Source organism: Schistocerca piceifrons, chromosome 7, assembly GCF_021461385.2.
Source record: "Schistocerca piceifrons isolate TAMUIC-IGC-003096 chromosome 7, iqSchPice1.1, whole genome shotgun sequence".
NCBI lineage: Eukaryota > Metazoa > Arthropoda > Insecta > Orthoptera > Acrididae > Schistocerca > Schistocerca piceifrons.
The window spans coordinates 137,969,409-137,978,415 of NC_060144.1; the positions used below are offsets into that span (position 1 = coordinate 137,969,409).

At 44.8% G+C, this 9,007-nt stretch overlaps 1 pseudogene; it reads left to right on the forward strand.

Annotated features, from left to right (window-relative positions):
• Positions 1 to 7,668: 7,668 nt before the first annotated feature.
• LOC124709254 lies at positions 7,669 to 7,786 on the forward strand (annotated as a pseudogene).
• The last annotated feature ends 1,221 nt before the right edge of the window (positions 7,787 to 9,007 follow it).

Consider the following 9,007-nt stretch of genomic DNA (forward strand, 5'->3'; position numbering starts at 1 on the left):
TTTTATGTTGGTAACGCCACGTAGAAGTCTGTATGAAAATCACTACTGTGCTGCGTGTAGTCTGTGGCTGGTTTGCTTTTTAGGAATATTTGCTATCGTAGTGCTGGGTAGTTGGATGTGAAGAGCATGTAGCGTTGCGCAGTTGGAGGTGAGCCGCCAGCAGTGGTGGATGTGGGGGGAGAGATGGTAGAGTTTTGAGAGCGGACGATCTGGACGTGCGTCCGTCAGAAAAAAGGAAATTTGTAAGACTAGATGTCATGAACTGATATATATTATGACTTTTGAACACTATTAAGGTAGATGCATTGTTTGTTCTCCATCAAAATCTTTAATTTGCTAACCATGCCTATCAGTAGTTAGTGTCTTCAGTAGTTAGAATATTTTATTTAGCTGGCAGTACTGGCGCTCGCTGTATTGCAGCAGATTGAGTAACGAAGATTTTTGTGAGGTAAGTGATTTATGTAAGGTATAGGTTATTGTTAGTCAGGGCCATTCTTTTGTAGGGATTACTGAAAATCAGATTGCGTTGCGCTAAAAATATTGTGTGTCACTTTAGTGTTGATCAGAATAAGTGAAGAGAGAAATGTCTGAGTACGTTCAGTTTTGCTCAGCTGTTTGAAAATCAAATAACATAGAGGTTTTCCAGCTCTGTCATTGATAAATTTTTCTGATGGGATGTTTCATAATGTGTGATAGGGTCAAAACATTCTACTTGTGGGACTGTGTCATTTCCCAATGACACTGGCCACTGTTGTTAAGTTATTCTTCCTCTAAGTGGATTTAAAATTTTGAACTTGTGGGGATCCACAGCCTCCAGATGTTTAATAAACGTAAAAATGGTCCATTGTGTGCTGTAATGTTATTTTTATTTAATCGTGCGAGATTAGCTAGTTTCGACTAATTATCATTGTCAAGTACCTACAGTGCCTACATATAGACTAATACTTTACACACGTCACATTAACATAAAGCATTAAGATTTGAAGCTGGTCGTCGCCAATTTTTTTTTTTTTTCAGTTTGACATGGAATTTATCACAGCTATTGAGCTTCTCTTCGTTTTTCTCGAGCCATTTTTGGGCTGTGCAATTCATGTAAAGGTACACGTTTGCGAAACACATAATGTCATCACACCTGTTGTATTTGACGACTTGGTCGATTCCTTTCAAACATTCCGCCTGGTTCTGACCAGCGTCCGCGTTAAACACTGATCGATCTCTGATGTCCAGCCGACTTTCTGCTGTTTTGGATTCATCTGTCTCCATAAATATACGAATCTTAGGAAAGATGTCCTACTTGTATTCCGGTTCCAGTGGGTGTAGGCGGCGGCTTCTACGTTGCGTAACCGGAGGCACGGTGATGTAAATGTTTTGGTGTACACAATGCCTCCACGAAACAATGCCACGCCGAAACCACAATCTAGTTCAAATCCGAAGGCAGGGTAGTCAGTGAAGCACAGTATTTATACTGAAAGCGCGTTTATTTCTGATATAAACATATAGACAGGAAACAACTGAACTCCGGCACGGAGAGTGCAGCTATTAATACAGCCATAGAATATTCTATAATGCTGGTATTGATACAGACACCGAATATTCCAGGATATACAAACATATGATACTTCACGAACACTGCAGTAGCGACAAATACGAAATACACTCCTGGTAATTGAAATAAGAACACCGTGAATTCATTGTCCCAAGAAGGGGAAACTTTATTGACACATTCCTGGGGTCAGATACATCACATGATCACACTGACAGAACCACAGGCACATAGACACAGGCAACAGAGAATGCACAATGTCGGCACTAGTACAGTGTATATACACCTTTCGCAGCAATGCAGGCTGCTATTCTCCCATGGAGACGATCGTAGAGATGCTGGATGTAGTCCTGTGGAACGGCTTGCCATGCCATTTCCAGCTGGCGCCTCAGTTGGACCAGCGTTCGTGCTGGACGTGCAGACCGCGTGAGACGACGCTTCATCCAGTCCCAAACATGCTCAATGGGGGACAGATCCGGAGATCTTGCTGGCCAGGGTAGTTGACTTACACCTTCTAGAGCACGTTGGGTGGCACGGGATACATGCGGACGTGCATTGTCCTGTTGGAACAGCAAGTTCCCTTGCCGGTCTAGGAATGGTAGAACGATGGGTTCGATGACGGTTTGGATGTACCGTGCACTATTCAGTGTCCCCTCGACGATCACCAGTGGTGTACGGCCAGTGTAGGAGATCGCTCCCCACACCATGATGCCGGGTGTTGGCCCTGTGTGCCTCGGTCGTATGCAGTCCTGATTGTGGTGCTCACCTGCACGGCTCCAAACACGCATACGACCATCATTGGCACCAAGGCAGAAGCGACTCTCATCGCTGAAGGCGACACGTCTCCATTCGTCCCTCCATTCACGCCTATCGCGACACCACTGGAGGCGGGCTGCACGATGTTGGGGCGTGAGCGGAAGACGGCCTAACGGTGTGCGGGACCGTAGCCCAGCTTCATGGAGACGGTTGCGAATGGTCCTCGCCGATACCCCAGGAGCAACAGTGTCCCTAATTTGCTGGGAAGTGGCGGTGCGGTCCCCTACGGCACTGCGTAGGATCCTACGGTCTTGGCGTACATCCGTGCGTCGCTGCGGTCCGGTCCCAGGTCGACGGGCACGTGCACCTTCCGCCGACCACTGGCGACAACATCGATGTACTGTGGAGACCTCACGCCCCACGTGTTGAGCAATTCGGCGGTACGTCCACCCGGCCTCCCGCATGCCCACTATACGCCCTCGCTCAAGGTCCGTCAACTGCACATACGGTTCACGTCCACGCTGTCGCGGCATGCTACCAGTGTTAAAGACTGCGATGGAGCTCCGTATGCCACGGCAAACTGGCTGACACTGACGGCGGCGGTGCACAAATGCTGCGCAGCTAGCGCCATTCGACGGCCAACACCGCGGTTCCTGGTGTGTCCGCTGTGCCGTGCGTGTGATCATTGCTTGTACAGCCCTCTCGCAGTGTCCGGAATAAGTATGGTGGGTCTGACACACCGGTGTCAATGTGTTCTTTTTTCCATTTCCAGGAGTGTAGCAAATAGTTCCTGGTGGTCGGTTTTAAACCGGTACTCTGCGTGTGCCGTAAACTCGCGGCTGAATTAGCAACTGGAACGTGTATTAATTAACTCAACTAGGGTCCAGTGTCATTACGTTTGTTACTTTACAGGGTGGCTATAATGAAGCTTTCACTACCGTAGATGGGAAATTATTTACCGTATGGGTACCCAATTTTATAGATATGATGTTCAGACTGTGCGTTGCAGGATTTGCGCTATTGATAACGTTAGTGTCATGACTGCCCATTAGGTGCCGGCATTGTACGGCAGCCTAGGGTTGAAACACAAACATCAATTTACATTACAGTTGTAGACAGTCAACATGGGTCTGTACCAGATGAGCTGCACTGTACTCATAAAACTCTTCTATTCAAACAGCGAAATGGTGCTGTTGTTCTCTGCCAGTAACGGCGCATTAAAGGAATAGAAAGAGGACCTCTTTATGCACAGGGGTTGAAGAACATGGTTCGGAAGTACAAATGAAATGGTGGTTTTTCCACAAAGATCACTAGATTTGAACCTGTGTTCTGTTTCTGGCTGTGGTGTTACGTGAAGGATAGTAATTATCAACGGGAGACTAATACACGATGGAGGTTGAAGGGAAGCATAACGAGGGAGGCAGCCAACATCCCATCTGAGATGTTTCGGGCAACATCAGAGCAATCCCTTGTGTGATTCATAGCTGTCGTGGATAAAGACTGTAGTCACATTTGACAACGTTTGTAACCCGAAGCGTAGACATGATACGTAATTAAGAAATGTTACCATCTCATGTGGAAATTAGAATTTCTTTCAATAGTTCACTCATTACTTCTCCATGTCCTTAAAGAAGTTTCCATTGTCCTACGCTCACTTGCTTTTCATGAGGGCCCTCTCAAGTAGCGAAAGTTTAATGAAAACCACCCTGTATAGTCCAAAGATAAAGATATATGACTAGTTGTAAGTTGTCGCTGTGTATAGCGTGCTTATTTTCAAATTCGTGAATTACCAAGTATTTGGTACGTTGTATAACGCCCACATTGACCACGAGCTCCAAAGAGGAATGAATTAATTTTGAATAACACGACAATATTCAGAGAGTGTCGTTTTTGTAATATGTGATCTAAAGTAGAATGGGTATGCAGGGCGAGTAGTGAAGTTTGAAAGTAATTTGTGTGATGCTGAGGCGTAAAATGTGCCAGCCCATCGGCATCTGTTGTTAATGGCTTTCGTCAAATACAGACATCAATCACGCCGATGATGAAGACTGAGGCCGCCAACTGGTAAGAGGGAGCGGCCAGGTCCGTCGAGCACAATTTGAAGTCTGATGGGCTCCCCTGATGGGCTACCCTCAGACTTCAAGAAGAATATAATAATTCCAATCCCAAAGAAAGTATGTGTTGACAGATGTGAAAATTACTGAACTATCAGTTTAATAAGTTACAGCTGCAAAATACCAACACGAATTCTTTAAAGACGGATGGAAAAACTGGTAGAAGCCGACCTCGGGGAAGATCAGTTTGGATTCCGTAGAAATATTGGAACACGTGAGGCAATACTGATCTTACGACTTAGCTTAAAAGAAAGAGTAAGGAAAGGCAAACCTACGTTTCTAGCGTTTGTAGACTTAAAGAAAGCTTTTGACAATGGTGACTGGAATACTCTCTTCCAAATTCTAAAGGTGGCAGGGTAAAATACAGGGAGCGAAAGGCTATTTACAATTTGTACAGAAACCAGATGGCAGTTATAAGAGTCGAGGGGCATGAAAGGGAAGCAGTGGTTGGGAAGGGAGTGAGACAGGGTTGTAGACTCTCCCCGATGTTATTCAATCTGTATATAGAGCAAGCAATAAAGGAAACAAAATAAAAATTCGGAGTAGGAATTAAAATCCACGGAGAAGAAATAAAAACTTTGAGGTTCACCGATGACATTGTAATTCTTTCAGAGACAGCAAAGGACTTGGAAGAGCAGTTTAACGGAATGGACAGTGTCTTGAAAGGAGGATATAAGATGAACATCAACAAAAGCAAAACGAGGATGATGGAATGTAGTCGATTTAAGTCGGGTGATGCTGAGGGAATTAGATTAGGAAATGAGACACTTAAAGTAGTAAAGGAGTTTTGCTATTTGGGGAGCAAAATAACTGATGATGGTCGAAGTAGAGATATAAAATGTAGACTGGCAATGGCAAGGAAAGCGTTTCTGAAGAAGAGAAATTTGTTAACATCGAGTATAGATTTAAGTGTCAGGAAGTCATTTCTGAAAGTATTTGTATGGAGTGTAGCCATGTATGGAAGTGAAACATGGACGATAAATAGTTTGGTCAGGAAGAGAATAGATGCTCTCGAAATGTGGTGCTACAGAAGAATGCTGAAGATTAGATGGGTAGATCACATAACTAATGAGGAGGTATTGAATAAAATTGGGGAGGAGTTTGTGGCACAACTTGACAAGAAGAAGGGACCGGTTGGTAGGACATGTTCTGAGGCATCAGGGGATCACAAATTTAGCATTGAAGGGCAGCGTAGAGGGTAAAAATCGTAGAGGGAGGCCAAGAGATGAATAGACTAACCAGACCACAACAACATGGGCTCCAAAGTCTAATACGGGATAAAACTAGAATAAACAGAAGAGAAGAAGATGTACACGAAGGCAGTACGGTACATTGTTTGAAATAAGATCAGAAAAGTCTCCCTTCGTGGCTTTGGTGGAACCATGCTGTCCTTTAACTAAAAAAATTAGGGGAAATGTCGAAATCGTAAATATAGTCGAACAAAAAATTGCTTGTCGTGTATGTGTGCCCTTGAGAGAGAGAGAGAGAGAGAGAGAGAGAGAGAGAGAGAGAAAGAGAGAGAGAGAGAGAGAGAGAGAGAGCGAGGGAGGGAGAGCGCTGCTAGGCTGCTTTTCACCAACTAAAAATGGAGGAATAACATACTGTTTTCATCGTAACTTCTCTGCGGAAAATCAGCAAGAGAAGGTTTCATGAATGTCGAAGATAATAATCTACTCACTAAAAGCGACAAAAATACACTGCTCGAAAAATTTAGCACACTCTTTTAGAGGTGTCCAGTTCACTCAAAATTAATTGTTGCGGCAATGCGTATGGAGTACAGGAAATGATTACATTTGCAGATTAATAGCACTAGCGGTTGTGAGGTACGAGACATGTACCCATGCTGAAACACCCGTATTTGTACAAGGTGCAGTCTCAGTGGGCGGCAATCCAGAGGCTGGCTGTGGCATCTAGTCGATCGTACAGATAACGATTATTGTCCTCGGATACGTTGCGCCACGCTTGCCCGATCTATTCACACGGTTATGTAAAAGTTGTTGGCTGTCGAATCGCACGAGTCAGTTCAGGCTGCGGCATATCCTACACGTTCTCGATTGGAGACAAGTCCAGAGATAGCGCTGGCCAGGAAAGTTGCTGAACGTCTTGCAGAGCAGGTTGAGCTTCACAGGCAGTGTGTGGGCGAGCATGATCTCTTTGGAACAACACATTGTCTTCCTACTGCAAGAATGCCAAAAGAACGGGTCTGCACATGCTGAGCTCTGGTTAGAGTCCCTCCAGAAACACCAAAGGTGAACGACTTTTGTAGCTTGTCGCGCCCCAGACCAAAGTGCCTGGGTTGGGGCCAGTGAGTTTTGGACAAATGCACTCTACGAGACAGCGCTTGCAAGGTCCACATCGTACACGAAAACGAATATTGCTAGCGTGCAGGCAGAATCTGCTTTCATCGCTCAACACGTAGCACCATTCTATCTTCCAAGTAACCCTCTGACGGAACCAGTCGAGTCGTGCACCTCGATACCGTGGTGTGAGTGGAAGACGGGCTAGATGTGTGCGTACCCGTAGTCCCACTGGTAATAACCGATTCGCAACAATTCGTATTGACACGTCTGGGCTCACAAGCCCTGTTACCTGTGCTGTGGTAGCCGTACCCGCCAGTGCTGCCCTTACAATGCAACGATCCTGGTTGACGTCTGTGCTGCGTGGACGTCCAGAACCCCGTCTACGGGTGTGAGAATGTTCACGTGATCACTGACAGCAGCATCGTTGCACAACAGACGCAGTACGCCCAACCTGTGTGGCAGTTCTCCGAAAGGACCATCCCGTCGCTCGGGAGGTCACAGTTTGACCCCTTCCAACTCGCTCATTTGGCTTAGGAAGCACATGGCATGGTTGCCTGCTTGATTGACACGTTTGCACCACACTGCCTTCTGGTTGTGAGCATTTCCTGTTAAAAGGTAGACACAGATGGCATGCTGGTAGGTATGCCACTACGATATCTATTGGCGGAAGTTTTTGAAACCATTCTTAATATATTTACCATGAGCCTGTGCCATATGCCATCATCAGATCAAACTCGACGCCATCTTACTGAGTGTACTATTTTTTTCTTTTCTGGCAGTGCGTATATGTGGATCCCCTGTACGGAATGTTTGTCAACTGCATGCTACCCATGTTGCACTGAATCTGGCATGACGGTCGAGTAAAAAGCTGAAGTATGTTATTATTTGTGTACTCTATCTTACGCCACAGAGTTGTTGTTTTCACTGTTTTATCTCACCTCTATTATAAAGTCAGGGCAACGGCCTTGCTGCAGTGGATACACCGGTTCTAGTCAGATCACCGAAGTTAAGCGCTGTCGGGCGTGGCCGGTACTTGGATGGGTGACCATCCGGGCTGCCATGTGTTGTTGCCATTTTTCGGGGTGCACTCAGCCTCGTGATGTCAATTGAGGAGCTACTCGATCGAATAGTAGCGGCTCCGGTCAAAGAAAACCATCGTAACGACTGGGAGAGCAGTGTGCTGCCAACACGGCTGTCGGATATTCCCGATGGGCCACTTGTGGCCTGAAGACTGAGTGTGTAGTAGTGTAGTGTAGTTATAAAGTCAGTGGACGAAAACCTTTTCCTAATATGCTGGTCATCTTTGGTGTTATTCCTGATGCCGCAGCATTGTGAGTCATCGTGTCAGCAAGGAATGCCTTCGGTTGAAAAGTGACTATACTAATTTCAAGAATTACGATTAACTAATTGTCTTGTATCAATTATTATTGTCCTCTAAAGCAACAAACAAATTTAAAACTGTTTTGAATATGCGCAGTAAAGGTGATCTACCTACTCTGAAAAGTTGACAGCATTAGCGCGAAACAACGCTTTGATCTCGCTCGAACGTCATTTCACGACTATCAGCAGAGGTGGATTTTTTATTGAACAGTAAATGATTGACATACGAGTAATAATTACCTGGAAATTGAGAGTCCATTGATTGACATGCCGCTTTGCGGCTCTAATAATAATTATTTTAGACTTAAAACGTTGATCGAATAAGATTCACAGAATTACATCTATTGTGTACCATAATTATCCATTTCCATAAGAAAAAATGAAAAATTGTAGCTGCGAGCGTAATATACACCACACTCTTTATGACGTATAAGTTATTTGTTAGTGACAGTTCCCGATAACCCATTCGCCACTGATAAATACTTAAGGTATTTCATATTGTTTCTGATTGTTACTAACTGCTTAAAACAAAATGCCCGTATCGTGATGACACACAAAACATTAACATCTCAAGCATTTCATTTATGTTTGTCCACTTCCTACGTCGGATTGTTTTCTTTCTCTTCTTCATCTTGTCGCATTCTGGCTTTCACGTAGCATCTTATTGTGCAGAGAAGAGTGGTTCATATTTTTCTCTAGATTTTACGTTTCATTTTGTACTCTGCGCACAAACAATTTTCATCCAGTGGTACAGCAGGTGCAAGTTCCTGCAACTTGAAGTTTTTTACGTTCTTGAATTCTTCTTGCACTCACTGGAAGCCAGTGAGGTCAGCTCTGTGACCGACGTAACCGATGTCCTGCGCTCAGTATGGTTTCTACTGTGCCCCAAAACAATCTACTGCTGTCGAACAGTA